Genomic DNA, 17,439 nt, shown 5'->3' with positions numbered 1-17,439 from the left:
ACCAGCATATTGAGATGTTGTTGATGCCTCTGGTTTCTCATAGGTGTCATGATTCGTTGCCCCCGAATCAGGGAAACATTAATCGGACACCGAAAGAACTCCCTTCAAAATAAGAGAGTTCACATGAGTAGTATCCTCTGTGGCAACTTCATCGGAAACACCAGTCCTTGCGGGTGAGCCAATAAAAGGGTTATAGCAAACATTAGTGGGTTTGAATTTAGAAACATTCATATAAACTTCATTATTTGACTGACTATGCTGAGAACTAGGGCATTTGTAGTCTTGGTCAAAACGATGCCAACAACAATCCACCAATGGCCAAGTTTACCACATAATTGGCACTGATGCCTGTGACGCCCTTTGAATCGACAAGAAGATTGATTCCTATTTTGGCCTTCATTATATTGACGCTCATTACGCCCATTAGTAGTAATTGTGTTTTTATTACGATTATGACGTACTATGTTGATGCTAATAGGTGTTCTCATTGGATCTCGTATACGTAACTCCGCATCAATAAGCATCGATGTCATTGTATCAAAATTATAGGATTCACGACTCACCGTGATTGCAACAATAAATGGTTCAAATTCTGTTAGTAGACCATTAAGAAGCGTTACAATTTGTTCCATCTCCGAAATTGGACTTCCACCAGTAGCAAGCAAATCACAAATCTCCTTCATCTGTGTGAAATATTAACGGATCGATTGATCACCCTTTTTAAGGAACCGGAGCCTACTGTGAAGGCTTAATATCTTTGTCGAATTCGGCTTTGAATACATCTACAGGACTCCTCACCAGATAGCTGTAGTCCAATCCCACCAATTTAGCTAGAATTGAGGGGCTAATAGTGGATAAAAGTCAGGAAGCAAGAGAACTATCCTTCTTTTTATGAGCACGAAAGGTGGGATTCACAATCAGCTCCCCTTGTTCATAAAAAATTGTTTGAGAAGGTATCAGTATAGATTCATCCAGAAGATGTTCAAGTTCATGCCCACGAACCATGAGGATGATCTGTTGCTTCCAAAGAAGAAAGTCATTGTCATTGAGACGAACATTGACATACTTGTTCGCAAACGAAGCCTTCATTGAACGACTGTTATTGAAAGAACCAGCAAAGAAAGAATCAGCAGCCTCCGATGAACTAGGCATTACAGAAAACACCCACCGACACTTGGATCGTCAGGCTCTTGATATCCTATGGAAAAACAGAAAAACCAGATCAGATTCATCTAAGATGTAGAACAAGGAAAGGAAGAATATAAGCAAGCATCTTAGCAACGTTTAATAACCAAAATAAGCATGGTTACAGAGAACGCAATACATGCAGAGTAATAACTCTGATGCTTTGCTTTCAAGAGAGATGAAGAAGATGGGGGCGCTAGAAACGACTGCAAAAGAATAACGTTAGAAAGAAAAGAAGGAAATGTAGGCTAAAAGATTGTTATAGCCTTAAGCGTTTAAGCCCTTTTATATAGCCCACGTTTTACCTAGAAAGTCAACACAACAAAAGTTTGACCTAACAAAGATAACTGGGGCACTTACCAAATAACAAAATTCAGTTACATCCTAACCAGCTAGAAAAACAACCCATACCAGCTTCACCTTCTCAATAGAGCTCGAATCTAAGTTGAATCAACCTTAATCATATATTGATTGAATTTTAACCTAGTTGAGTTCAAACAGCTCACGAGCTGCTCAACTTATTCCCTAATTTCGATAATCATAAAGAAACACGAAACATTTGTTCTGCATGAATTAATATACTAAGTATTTAATATGTTTTAAGAACTGAAATATCAATCCAAACTTAATTCTATATTTCAATGTCGAAAGCCAAATGGGATCATTCTATATACATAAAAATAAGGGTAAATTATAAATTCCATCATTAAATTTTACCGAATTGATATACTGAAATTTACAAATATCAGTATTATAAATTTTGAATGTAAAAAAAAGTGTTGTTTCTAAATTATTATTTGAGGGTTCATTTTTTTTTAAAAAAAAAGTGTTGTTTTCAAAAAGATAAATTATTGTTTTCTAATTTATCTAAGAACCAACGTGGACTTGGGTGATGGTTTTTGGGAATAATGCAAAAAGAGATAACCTTTAAAATTGAAAATTAAAAACCATATATATTTTTTAAATTATATGAGAAACTTTCAAAAGTTTCGTGTCAAGGTGGTAACTTTCTTGAGCTTATTTTTAATATTTTAAGTTTTAATTATTTAATAATAATTTAAAATAAATAAATAAATATAGATGATTTTATTCTTAAAATTAAAAATTATTGAATATTAAATTATATTTAATTTTATAATTTTATATATATTACATCAATAATAATATCTATCGAATTAAATTTAATTCATACACAATTTATTAATTATGAGCACAAACTTGGTGTTCTTGAAAGAAAAATGAATATTGAAAGGAAAATTGGCTTGATTTGCACAAACTTGGTGTTTGATGCTTTCTCTCTTGTTTCTCTATGATTTCTTGTTTCTTGATGTTTCTTGTTCTTGATCAGTGGCTTCTAAGCTTGTTTAAATACACCTTGAATCACTTCTGAATGTTGGGGATGATTAGTGGAGTCAATAGAGCCGTTTAAGTGTGAAAACAATTAATTAAAACAGTTGGGAGCGTCAGTGCATCGATGCATACCCATGGTGCATCGGTGCATCAGTGTAAAATTCAAATATTTTGACCGTTGGATCCTTAGTGCATCGGTGCACTAAGAGTGCATCAAGTGCATACGATGTTTCAAAATATCCAGAGTGCATCGATGCATGGCTGGTGTATCGATGCATCAAATACATTCGATGTTTTTATAACATCCTCAGTGCATCGGTGCATGGTATGTGCATCGATGCATGAAATGCATTCGATGTTCAATTTAATTCATGGTGCATCGATGCATGGATTGGTGCATCGGTGCATCATTCTGAAAAATTGATTTTAGTTCAAAATACTTTGTGAAAATTGTTTTAAAAATATATTAAGTATAAATCACAATTTTACACATTTAGTAAGGTTTGAAATTGATCTTAAAAGACTTGGAGTAATAATTTGATATTCGAGTAATTAAATCGAATATACTTTTAGAAAATCATTTTTAAAATCTTAAAATTTATTTAACTTAATTTGTTATATCGAAACATCAAAATGTTTTCAACAATATCCCCCTTTTTGATATAACAAAAACTCTTGAGTAATTTTAAGATTTTCTTTGAAAAATAAGTTTTGAAATTATTCCAAATTACTCCCTCTTACTATAACACTTCTCCCCTTTAAAACTTTTAACACTTAACACTTCTCCCCCTTTTTGTTAAATAAAAAAGACTCAAAAACTGAAGGCTTTGAAAAACATAGGCAATTGATTAAACATTTTAATTGAATATGGCTTAAGCTACTAAGATCAAAGATCAAAAGAGAGGTTAGCCATTAGTGTTCATAATCAATATTCATAATAAAATGTGAAATGGTAAATTGGTCATATTTCAACTAAAAAATAAATGATGCATATATTGAAACAAACCAATAATAGTTCAAATATCCATCAAACAAACATCCAACAATCGAAGAAAGACAACCCAAAATGTTTTAACAATTTAAATTCAAGTTCAAACCCAAAAACAATCAAAGCAAGATAAGTCTATTCATCCATCGAAGGATCGGGAGGAGGAAGAGGGTAACGAGCTCTCATGTCAAGCGTAAGTGCATCCAAACGATCATTCATATCTTGTTGTCTAGCTCCCAAGGTAGAGAGCTGAGACTCAATGAGTGTGAATCGCGAATCCATGGACGCATACCGTAAATCAAATGTCTCCAAAAACGAACAAAATATGGAGGCATTTGATCTTCTTGTGGAGCTGTTTCCGGTGCAGGCTCGTCATCAGGTACGTGATCATCGATGTCTTGCATAAGTTGTTGAAATTCAGGATCATCGTCAGAAGCTGGAGGAGGAGGAGGAATACGAGAGCAGCTAGGAGCAGCTCGTGAGGAACTAGCTCCCAGAGTTTGTTTTCCGGGTCTAAAAACCCATTGACCGGTTACATCGTCTTGTTTCCAATCCGCTTTCTTCAAGGATGTGAGATTGATTTGACTTTGGAGTGGGATAAGATTGTCGAGAGAGACGTCTAGACCAAGTTTGATAAAAAGGTTACTAAGAAGACATCCATAAATCAATGTTTCAACATGTTTTTAAGGAACAATGTTTATGATGTCTACTAGTTGATTGAATATAATGTGGGGCAGATTTATTTTGATTTTATTTTTAAGACAATACATCCACCATAAATCCCTAGTACAAAGTGTGGAGTACCTACCTCCGGATGGTCTACACCACTAAGAGATCATCAAATGGAGAAAACGATCATGATGAGATCGTAGAGTACTAACACTTGAGTTTGGAACATAGGGATATTCCACATTTTCACTCTCATTATATACACCACTATCATCGAACCCAAATCGGAAAGCTATAATCTCGGGGTCAATATTAATATATTGGCCTAAAAGATAGGATCTAATGGCTATAGTTCCACATTGAGTTTCATTTTGAATACACACCGCATTGGAATAGAAAATGTGGACCAATTGTTGATAGACGATAGGTTTAAGCTTAAACAATTTATCAAACATCCAAGCTTTAAGAATCAGAAGGTATTCAAAATCAATGTCAACCATAGCTTGAAGCGAAGGAATACGCTCTTCACGGATTCTATAAGTTTGGAAAGAGTTTATGTACCTAGAGTACAATTCATCTCTACGACGTTCATGCATGTTAAAACAAGATCCTAATAGAGATGAAGGTGGAGGAGGAACGGGATTAGGAGGTTGAGGAACAGGAGGACGGTTTTTGTTTGACCGACTCGAAGATGACCTAGGTCGTTTAGGATTTCACATGATTAAAGGAAATTGGAATAAGGAATATCACCTGCAATTTGAAACACATGTATGCACAATCAATCACAAAACTCAAATGAGTCCTCAATAATTCAAGGTTCTCTAAACCATATCCTAATAAGCATGTTTTGAAAACTATTTAATCATAATATAGTTTTCATGAAAACAACACAATTAAATAAAAAATATTACTAATTTTCGAAATTATATATATATATATATATTTTAAGTTCGAAATTTAAAGAAAAATCTTGAAAATTTGTTTATTTTTGACGAAATTGGTAGTAAAATCTAGTTTAGAACCAACAAACAATCAATGCCCGATATAATGTTCATCCTAGAACTAATCAAAACTAGTTCTAAAATCAAAAATCAATAAAATAGAGGTTTTTGAAATATTACCTTGAAAATTCGGATTGAGAGGGATGAGGAGTTGTTTTGCACGATTTAATGATATAAGCAGGTTTTGAAGATGAAAAGCATGAAGAATCCGATGATTTTGAGCAAGAGGAGGATTTAGAGTGAGAGAGGGAAGAATGGTAGGAGAGTTTTTAGGTTTAGGGTATGAAAATATGAAGAAAATGAGGCATTTTAACCCAAAACCCGACGGATGCATCGATGCATGACCCTGTGCATCGATGCACATTCAAGGCATGCATCGGTGCATCAACAAGATGAATCGATGCACATTCAAAGGGATGCATTGATGCACTGTTAAGTGTATCGATGTATGAAGCACAAAAATGTCAAAAATCCGTTTTAAACACTTAAAATGCTAAATTAATTAGCTCTAGTGGTATTGGCAACTCATATATTGAAAATTAATCATGTTGAATCAATCAAATTTCTCTTTAAACAACATTTTAACATTAATTTTCACCAAATAACATAAACTCCCCTAACTAATAGCAATGAATGCAATCAAAAATTATGATTATAAGCATTTTTCATTTATTTTTAAAAGTACTAAAATTATTTTAAACACTAAGTGAAGATAGGTCAGTTAAACCTAATTCTCTCCTAAGTGTCCAAAATCTTTCCTTATCTAAAGGCTTTGTAAAAATATCTGCTAATTGATGCAAAGTATCAACAAATTCTAGAACTACATCTTCCTTAGTGACATGGTCTCTAATGAAGTGATGTCTTATTTCAATGTGCTTAGTTCTAGAGTGTTGGATGGGATTTTTAGTGAGACAAATAACACTAGTATTGTTACACTTGATAGGAATGGTACCTACTTCAATTCCATAATCAAAAATTTGTTGTTTCATCCATAAAACATGTGCACAACAACTACCAGCTGAAATGTATGCAGCTTCAGTGGTAGATAATGCAACACAATTTTGTTTCTTTGAAAACCAAGAAATCAGCATATTTCCAAGGAATTGACAAGTACCGGATGTGCTTTTCCTATCTAATTTGCATCATCCATAATCTGCATCAGAAAAAGCATTCAAGCTACAGCTAGAGTCTCTAGGATACCAAAGTCCTAAAATAGGAGTGTCCTTAAGGTATCTAAAGATTCTCTTGACAGCTAGTAAATGTGATTCCTTAGGGCATGATTGAAATCTAGCACATAAGCAAACATTAAACATAATTTATGGTCTACTTGCAGCTAGATAAAGCAAAGAACCAATCATTGACCTATATAATTTAACATCCACACATTTACCTCCTTCATCCAAGTCAAGCTTTGTAGAAGAGCTCATTGGAGTGTCATGAGGTTTCCCATTTTCCAGTCCAAACTTCTTGAGCATATCTTTGACTTACTTAGCTTGATTGATGAAGATGCCATTTTTTCTTTGCTTGATTTGGATTCCCAAGAAAAATGAGAGCTCCCCCATCATGCTCATTTCAAATTCACTTTGCATTAGCTTAGAAAATTCTTGGCAAAGAACATCATTAGTAGAACCAAATATTATATCATCAACATAAATTTGAACTACTAATAAATCTTTACCTTTATGCTTTAAAAACAATGTAGTGTCAACCTTCCCTTTTGAAAAACCTTTTTCAATTAAAAAAAGTTGACAATCTTTCATACCAAGCTCTAGGAGCTTGTTTTAAACCATAAAGTGTTTTTGTCAATTTAAGAACATGATCCGGAAATTTTGAATCTTCAAAACCTGGAGGTTGTTCCACATACACTTCTTCTTTTATAAAACCATTTAAAAATGCACTTTTAACATCCATTTGATATAGTTTAAATTCATGAAAATAGGCAAATGCTAATAACATTCTAATTGCTTCCATCCTAGCTACGGGAGCGTATGTTTCATCATAGTCTATGCCCTCTTCTTGAGTATACCCTTGAGCAACAAGTCTAGCCTTGTTTCTCACTATATTACCACTCTCATCAAGCTTATTCCTAACTACCCATCTAGTACCTACAGTAGATTTATTACTAAGCCTTTCAACTAATGTTCATACTTTACTTCTCTCAAATTGATTTAACTCTTCTTGCCTAGCCATAATCCAATGTTCATCATTTAATGCTTCTTTAATATTCTTAGGCCCCATGCATGAGATAAATGCAACATAATTACAAATATTTCTAAGAGAAGATCGAGTTGTTACCTCTTTGGATGGATCACCTATAATCTCACCATCCTTGACATAGTTGTACTCTCTTGGATAAGATACTTCTCTTTCTTCAATGGTTGGATTCTCGAGAGGATCATGAGTTTCCTCATCTTTCGTTTCTTCCTTTAATGATGATTCTCCAACGTCATGTCTAACGTCATTTGTATTTATAATACATACATCATCATTCAAACAAGAATCATTCCTCAGAAGGAGATTATCATCGAAAACAACATGTATAGACTCTTCTACAACCAAAGTTCTTTTATTAAATACTCGATAAGCTTTAGAATTTAAGGAATAACCCAGAAAAATTCCTTCATCACTTTTAGCATCAAATTTGCCAAGATTGTCTTTACCGTTGTTTAAAACAAAACACTTACATCCAAAAGGATGAAAATAACTAATGTTAGGCTTTTTATTTTTGAAAAGTTCATATGGAGTTTTCTTTAAAATAGGCCTAATCATACTCGATTAATAACATAACAAGCGGTATTTGTGGCTTCCGCCCAAAAATACTTTGTCAAATTGTTTTTACAAAGCATGGTTCTAGCCATTTCTTCTAAAATTCGATTTTTCCTCTAACAACTCCATTTTGTTGAGGAGTTCTAGGTGCTGAAAAATTATGACTAATACCATTAGAATTACAAAACTCAGTAAATCCAAGATTTTCAAACTCAGTTCCATGATCACTTCTAACACTAGTTATAGAGTAACCTTTTTCGTTTTGGATTACTTTTAAAAACGTGATGAATTTTTCTAATGCTTCATCTTTAGTACATAAGAATAGAACCCAAGTATATCTAGAATAGTCATCTACCAAGACAAATGCATATTGTTTTCCACCCAAGCTAGTAGTTCTAGATGGCCCAAAAAGATCTAAGTGGGTCAATTGTAATACTCTACTAGTTGACACATCATTAATGGATTTAAAAGAAACTCGCTTTTGTTTTCCTTTAGCACAAGCATCACAGATTTTATCATTATCAAATTTTAGTTTAGGCAGCCCTCGAACCAATTCTCCTTGAACTAACCGTTACAAAACACTCATGCTAGCATGTCCTAGTCTCATATGCCATAACCAACTATCATGCTCATCCTTAGCAACTAGGCATAAATTAGTCATATTGATAGAATCTAAATGCACCATGTAAATGTTTCCTATTCTATGAACAATAAGCATAATCAAAGTAGATGCAATGTCAATCAATTTTGCAAACACTTAATTTAAAAATAAGACATTGTATTTTTTGTCAAATTCATCTAATCAGATTATGCTTTAATCCATTCACATACAAAACATTATGCAATGTTGATAATCGAGATTAAGAGCACATGCATAAAGTTTTTGAAAATGTTATGCATTAAAACTTTATAATATAAAAAAATCTATGCATAATCATTAAGAAAAATTTAAGGTCAAAATTTTGCAAAACCAAAGTTCTTAAAAAATTGATATCAATTGTTAAAGAGATATCAATTACATTTTAAAAACAATTTTGACCAAAAATTAATATGATGAACTAGAGTTTATAAAACATTACCAAAATTTATTATGTTCATTATACAATATTTTTCAACATACATGAGACAAAACATAATCATTTAGAATTATTTAACATTTAAAACCTCATGCATGCATAAACTAAATGAGCAACCAAATAAAATAAAAAAACATTGAGTTTAGAGGTTACCCATTCCTTTTTCATGTGTGGCTAGAGCATCTTGAATATCATCATCTTCATCACCATTGCTCCCACACACCTACAAGAGACATTTAAGTAGATTTTGGTATCCAAATTGCTTTGGATCATTGAACATTAGTTTCAATGCCCCTTGTTCCCTTTGGAACCCATACTTGTCTAATTTTAAATCGTTTTCCTTTCTTTAAAGGACAAGTATGTTCCTTATGACCATGATAATGACAATATGAACATATTGCCATTATTGAACTAGATGAATTATTTAAAATGATATCTTTTTCTTTTGTTAAACATTCAAGCTTAACTTTCAAATCGAAATTTTATTTTTCAATACTTTCAAATTTCATTTTTGAAAGCTCTAAATCCTTCTTCAAGATTTCATTTTGATTTTCAAAATCCATTTTCGTTTCTAGAAGAAGTTTGTTTAATTTGAAAATTTCTTTTTCAAAGTTTTCAGATTTTATTTTTGAAAGCTCTAACTCCTTTCTCAACATTTCATTTTGATTTTCCAAGTCTGTTTTAGCTTTCAAAAGAAGATCATTTTTAACAATAAATTTAGAAATCAATTTATTGTATTTGGAGTTCATGGTCTCAAACTCCGAAAATAATTCATCATAAGCATCTTGTAACTCATTAAAAGATTTTAAAAGTAATCTATTTGAGTTAGAAGATACATTTGGCTCTGTGAGAGCTAATAGAGACATCACCTTTATTGGTTCTTCTTCTTCCTTGTCTCCATTGATCTCCTCAAGCTTATCCCATATCTCCTTGGCATTTGAACAAGAAAAAACTCCTTTATATACATTAGGATCAATTGCACAACACAACATGTGCATAGCTTTTGTATTTTGTTGAGCTTTCTTCTGTTCTTGATCACTTCACTTCTTTTCCTTCTTTGTAGGAGAAGAATATCCTTTCTCAATCATCATCCAAGCTTTCATATCAAATGCTTGGATAAATATCATCATAAGCTTCTTCCAACGACGATAATTTGTTCCATTGAAGTGTGGAGGCACGCCAATTGGTCTGGATTCTTCCATGGAGAATGAACCGGAAGTGGACGACATCTTTATCGATTTAACTCTTCCTGGATCTACTCAAGAGGTGGTTAAACCTTCAAATAAGTCAAGCTCTGATACCAATTGTTCAGTTAATCGATTGATGGAAATGGCCAAGAGAGGGGTGAATTGGCAATTAAAATTTTGGTGGAAGCTTTTACAGAAAATTAAAAATATTTGCACAACGATTTAGAGTGGTTCGACTTTCTCAACAAAAGTCTACGTCCACTACCTTAGCTATCCACACTAAGGGTTTTCCAACAAATTCACTAATTTTTTCTTTCTTTTGAGGACATAGAGTAACCTTACAACTCCCTCAAGAATTATACCCCAAATTATTGAGCACACTCTTTTTCAAAGAGAAATACACAAATTTGCAAACTTACAAGGAAAACCTCACAAGGTAAGATGTTTGCACAATTCTAGAACAAGAAAAGAACACTAAAAAATAATTACAAATGAGAAAAAATGGTGTTCTTGAAAGTAAAATGAATATTGAAAGGAAAATTGGCTTGATTTGCACAAACTTGGTGTTTGATGCTTTCTCTCTTATTTCTCTATGATTTCTTGTTGCTTGATGTTTCTTGTTGTTGATCAGTGGCTTCTAAGCTTGTTTAAATACACCTTGAATCACTTCTGAACGTTGAGGATGATTAGTGGAGTCAATAGAACTGTTTAAGTGTGAAAACAATTAATTAAAGCAGTTGAGAGCGTCAGTTGAGAGCGTCAGTGCACCGATGCATACCCATGGTGCATCGGTGCATCAGTGTAAAATTCAAATATTTTGACCGTTGGATCCTTAGTGCATCGGTGCACTAAGAGTGCATCAAGTGCATTCGATGTTTCAAAATAGCCAGAGTGCATCGATGCATGGCTGGTGTATCGATGCATCAAATGCATTCAATGTTTTCATAACATCCTCAGTGCATCGGTGCATGGTATGTGCATCAATGCATGAAATGCATTCGATGTTCAATTTAATTCATGGTGCATCGATGCATGGATTGGTACATCGGTGCATCATTCTGAAAAATTGATTTTAGGCTTGATTTTGGTTCAAAATACTTTGTGAAAATTGTTTAAAAAATATATTAAGTATAAAACACAATTTTACACATTTAGTAAGGTTTGAAATTGATCTTAAAAGACTTGGAGTAATAATTTGATATTCGAGTAATTAAATCAAATATACTTTTAGAAAATCATTTGTAAAATCTTAAAATTTATTTAACTTAATTTGTTATATCGAAACATCAAAATGTTTTCAACAATATGCACTCACCTTAGCCTTGTTTGAATTGCATCAATTCTAACTCTTCGATTACTTTGAAGCAAAGACACGTTCAATATCTACATAATTATACATTGATGCATATCAGTATTCCACTTGATATACGTTAATCATTCATTCCTTAGACCAAAAGAAAGGTTAATTTCATCTCTTAATAAAGGTATGTATCGATGCACCCTACAATGTATCGATGCATTCCTTAACGTGTGCATAGATGCACTACCTATGCATCGGTGCTCAATTTACATTCGATGTTTTCTTCTTAATGGGGTGTATCGATGCACGTCCTGTGCATCGATGCACTCATTGCATTCGATGTTTAATTATTTGAGAGTGAATCGGTACACATTGAATGTGCATCGATGCATACAATCCAGAAATAATACTTTGAGCACGAAAATCCCTTCCTAATCCTTTCAACTCTTCATATTTCACCCCTTTTTAATTCTTAACTCTTATACACCTATTTAAACTAATTAATACCCATTCAATATCTCTTAAACTTCAAAATCCATTCCTCCACATATAATTTAAGAATATTACTCAAATTCCCACATGTTCTAAATCTGATTCTAACCTTCATATCCCTTAATCAAGTTGGTGACAAGTCAAATTCAACTTCCAATTCTCATTATAGACTTTATTTCGATATTTCATTCAAGAACTCCAAATCTTTAAATCCTCCTCCACTCTTCATCTTGTTGTTTTAAAGCAAATTAAGCTTTCCATAATCTTACTTAGCATATCATAATCAAAACCAAACTTAAATTTCAGCACATAATCAGCTCAAGAGAAAACTCACCTTTTGCTTGGCTTCACACGTGAAGAAGAAGAGAAAGGAATAGAACTCTGGAAACCTCTAAACTTTGTTTCCTTCCTTCCACGTGTATCTATATATATCATTGTTAAATATATATTTTTTTCTTTGCAAAAGACCATACTATCCTTTCATTCCTCCTTTTCAATTTGATCCTACACCACATGTCTCATATAAGTCTTTAAACCATTCAATTATTCTAATTTAATCACCAAATTTCGAAACCTTACAATTTAGTCACTAACCCGATATTGAGGATGTTACAAATCTCCCATCCTTTTAAGAAAATTCGCCCCCGAATTTTCATTACACATACCGATAAGAACATATCTTTCAATATTTTCATGCTCCTTTCTCTACTTTATCCCATTGCAATTTATAATCAATGATTTGCTTTCACTTCCCAAAGAACCCAATCCATTTCTAATTACCTTATAACCATAACCAATCTTAGAACACAACCTTAAATCTCTTTAAATGTTATTAAGCGTATACTTTACGAAATCAAACAATCTTTTCATAACACTATCTACCTTTCCTTACCCATATCAACTTATAATTCACACTTTACACCATTTTTCATTTAATTTCCCTATATATATTTACTCCTTTATAAATCACTATCTCATTGTCTCATAGATCATATCTCTTTTTTTCAGTCACCAGTTACTTATCCCTTGAAGAATAGCTCCATTAGATTAACAGAGAATTCAATTCCCTGAATTCGAATGGAACACTTCTATCATATCTTTTTTACTTTAGCACTGTACCTTAATGGATTTGTCACTACACTATTTCTACAAATGACTTCTAACTAAATTCTTAATTCTCTTACCCATTCTCTACTCATATATGGTTATGCAAGCTCAGATCAACTAATATCATAACACATTTAGTGTACAATAGAAGATACCTGCTATTATCTCTGTATCCTCACTGCCTTCACTGATATTGAAATTTATATACTCTAGCCATAGAGCGTATTTCCTATTGAGTAGAAGATTCTGTCTGATTTCTTCCTCTATCTCTACCCCGTCCTCTCGGGGACATCGTAGCAGATCGCTCCGACTGTACAGGCTCTCCTGTCCCCAATGGATAATCTCTCACGAAATTTCCTACTTCCCCATATCGAAACCAGGCTCCAGATTCAACTCTACATGGCCCACCACGATATCTCCCATAAATCTGACAGTGTCTCTGTTGTGTTCTTCCATCACCAGACTTTACTAATTGAGTCTGTCTAGCTCTCATCTGATTTGATCCTCTAGCAGAGGATACCACTGATTTAGACCTTACTTGGTATTGGAACCCATAATCTCTACCTCTCTTAGGTGGTACAGAGCTTGACGAAGCCCCCGTTCTTTTAAAAGATTGAGCTTTATGATCCCCAAACCGCTTATTCTAAGATCTTTCTAGAACTTTAGCACGATTTATTACCTCTTGAAACGGGACAGGCTCAATACAATCAACATCTCTTTTAGCCTTGGTCGTAGTCCTTCAACAAACCACTCATATGCTTCTTTCTCTATCCGAATCAATTCGGCCATGAACTGACTTAACTTGTTGAACTCGCACTCATTCATATACAGTGCGATTCAGCTATTTCAAATTCAAGAATTCTTGCTTCATTTTCCTGATGAACTGATCTCCTATATACTTGAGCTTAAAATCTTCTAAAACAAATACCATGTTATCTAATCATTTGGCATCCTATGAATAACATTCGTCCACCAGATTCTCGCTTTCCCACGGAGCAAGGAGACCATCCCATCTAATTTCTCCATATCAGAGCAGTGGAGTCCCTCTAACATGATCTTTACATCATTAAGCCAAAGGTCTGCAACAACAGGACCTTCTTCGGTTTCACCTTTGAACTCTGGAGCTTCTAATCCCTTTAACTCTTTGGCTACATTAATCCTTTGCGTTGAGGATGCAGGAGGTTGGAAACGTGTCAAAATAGTGTCCAACGTCCTGAAGAATACATCTTGATCTTGCACAGGCACTCCAGAGGGTGCCTGTCCTTCACCTTGCCTAGCCAGGGCAGGTGAATTACTACTTTCAGCTAATCTATCATCTTCCGCTTTACCCCGGGAGATATCTTGTCCAAATATCTAATAAGAGATAACCAAATATTTCTATTAGCTAAACAACATACTCATTACTCTTATCAGAGCAGGAGTTCTTACTACTATGTTGGCATGAACACTTTTTAAAACAATATGGACTCCGGTTTATGTCGAGAATCGACTAAATCGTAGCTCTGATATCATTAAATGTAACACCCCAACCCGTTATCCGACCCGGATACGAGTTTGAGGCGTCACATTACTTTACAAACTTTGACTTTTAAAGAAAATCGAAGAAATTTTAAACTTTCATTAAAATAACATTATACTTTACATAAGTTGACCAAAACAAGACACAGCTGATCAAAGCATTTGTAACAAACATATTTCTTACATGCCAACACCCTTCATACAATAAAATACATATTGTGACTTTACTTCTGATCTGATCGCTGAGTGGAGATATGTTGATCTGCAATTTCCTATTCTTGATTCTTTTGCTCTTCGGAACCTACGTGTAAAAACATTGTTTACAAATGGAACCAAATGAAATTATATTATCATATCATTATTTATTATACCACATATGAAACAATGTAAATCATAATAATACCGTATTAAAATACCATCATATACATCCTCTTTATGTCCTGTTTAAGCTCATATACACTATTGAGAACTCAAGGTATACGAGTACTATGAGGTAGTGCACAACGTATGCTATCACCACAACTCATTGAATATCCCGAAGGACCTATCCAGAGGTCATAAAGAACCTCAGTAATTGTCCATAGGTCCCGAAGAACCTTGGTAAACTATACATATGTTCCTTAGAACATAGGTCTACTGTCCATATATCTCGAAAGACATAGGTAATTCTGTCCATATGTTTCGTAGAACATAGGTAAACCCTCGACTCTTGGAATGCCAACTATACCTACGGTTCTCATAACTCATATCATGGGCATTATCTTTTCCCTTATTACATATTCACACATCATATCACATTTTTCTTTCCATAACTCTTTATCACATGTTCATATGATCATCTTATCACATATACTTTTTCTCATATTCATATAACCATATCATTTCATTCATATTCGTATATCTCATGTTCATTTCTCATCTAGTCACATATCACTCGGTTTAATTTATGATCTTACATATTCTCATCCTATAACTTATATAAACATATACATCACTTATACTAGTTCCTATGTCCCATCACACTAGCATATTTTCATATATTTGTAATCACGTAGTTTATTTTTCGTATAATTCATGTCACCTCTCATATGATTTCATATTCATATGATATATATTTCATATTTTTTTCTTATGTTCTTACCATACCTCTTATTTCATATTCTTATGTAATCATATGGATCATTTTAACTATTTCACATATTTATCACATTTATATATATATTTACACAACTCATATAATATATATACTATAACATGTTAATACATCTGCTCATGTATACATATAAATCATAACAAACACATCACACACACTTCACATACCTAATATATATATCCTGTAACTCATTCAATCACATATGACACACACACTCATATATATAAGCTCTAATATGGAAAATAGACTTACCACAATCCACATAGTATATCCCATAATGCCTATGGTATGAATTCATATCATGTTTCATAATATTGAATGAATCATGCATCAAAATACTAAATCTAGACTTATCGCAAGTCTAGAACAGAATATACTAACATAATCATGCTATGCATATGCACTCACCTTAGCCTTGTTTGAATTGAATCAATTCTAACCCTTCGATTACTTTGAAGCAAAGTCGTTCAATATCTACATAATTATACATTTATGCATATCAGTATTCCACTTGATATACGTTAATCATTCATTCCTTAGACCAAAAGAAAGGCTAATTTCATCTCTTAATAAAGGTATGTATCGATGCATCCTACAGTGTATCGATGCATTCCTTAACGTGTGCATCGATGCACTACCTATGCATCGGTGCACAATTTACATTCAATGTTTTCTTCTTAATGGGGTGTATCGATGCACGACCTGTGCATCGATGCACTCATTGCATTCGATGTTTAATTATTTTAGAGTGCATCGGTACACAATGAATGTGCATCGATGCACATAGTCCAGAAATGATACTTTGAGCACGAAAATCCCTTCCTAATCCTTTCAACTCTTCTTATTTCACCCCTTTGTATATTCTTAACTCTTATACACCTATTTAAATTAATTAATACCCATTCAATATCTCTTAAACTTCAAAATCCATTCCTCCACATAGAATTTAAGAATTTCACTCAAATTCACACATGTTCTAAATCTGATTCTAACCCTTCATATCCCTTAATCAAGTTGGTGACAAGTCAAATTCAACTTCCAATTATCATTATAGACTATTTCGATGTTTCATTCAAGAACTCCAAATCTTTAAATCCTCCTCCACTCTTCATCTTGTTGTTTTAAAGCAAATTAAGCTTTCCTTACTCTTACTTATCATCTAATAATCAAAACCAAACTTAAATTTCAGCACATAATCAGCTCAAGAGAAAACTCACATTTTTCTTGGCTTCACAAGTGAAGAAGAAGAGAAAAGAAGATAACTCTGGAAACCTCTAAACTTTGTTTCCTTCCTTCCACGTGTATCTATATATATCATTCTTAAATATATTTTTTTTCTTTATAAAAGACCATATTATCCTTACAATTTAGTCACTAACCCGATATTGAGGATGATACACCCTGGATGGCAGATGACGCTCATGCATAGGATACGGCAGCTCCAGTCATCGGTTGGTGTGAAATTTTCCAGTGTTGTAGATCGACACCTTGGCAGTCTCGTGCATACATTATTTTGGATGAAACACGACGGAGTGTGGAATTTTCAAATGTTTGAACTTTTCCAATGGTGATGGCAAGTGACAATAGTGGAACAACGACGACACGACAATTTCGGTCGGGTTTTGAGCGTACAGCGATAGTAAATCT

The sequence above is a fragment of the Hibiscus syriacus genome, unplaced genomic scaffold (assembly GCF_006381635.1).
Source record: "Hibiscus syriacus cultivar Baekdansim isolate YM2019G1 unplaced genomic scaffold, ASM638163v2 tig00009618_pilon, whole genome shotgun sequence".
Taxonomy (NCBI): domain Eukaryota; kingdom Viridiplantae; phylum Streptophyta; class Magnoliopsida; order Malvales; family Malvaceae; genus Hibiscus; species Hibiscus syriacus.
The sequence above is the reverse complement of the archived record's forward strand: the minus strand, read 5'-3'. Positions refer to the sequence as shown.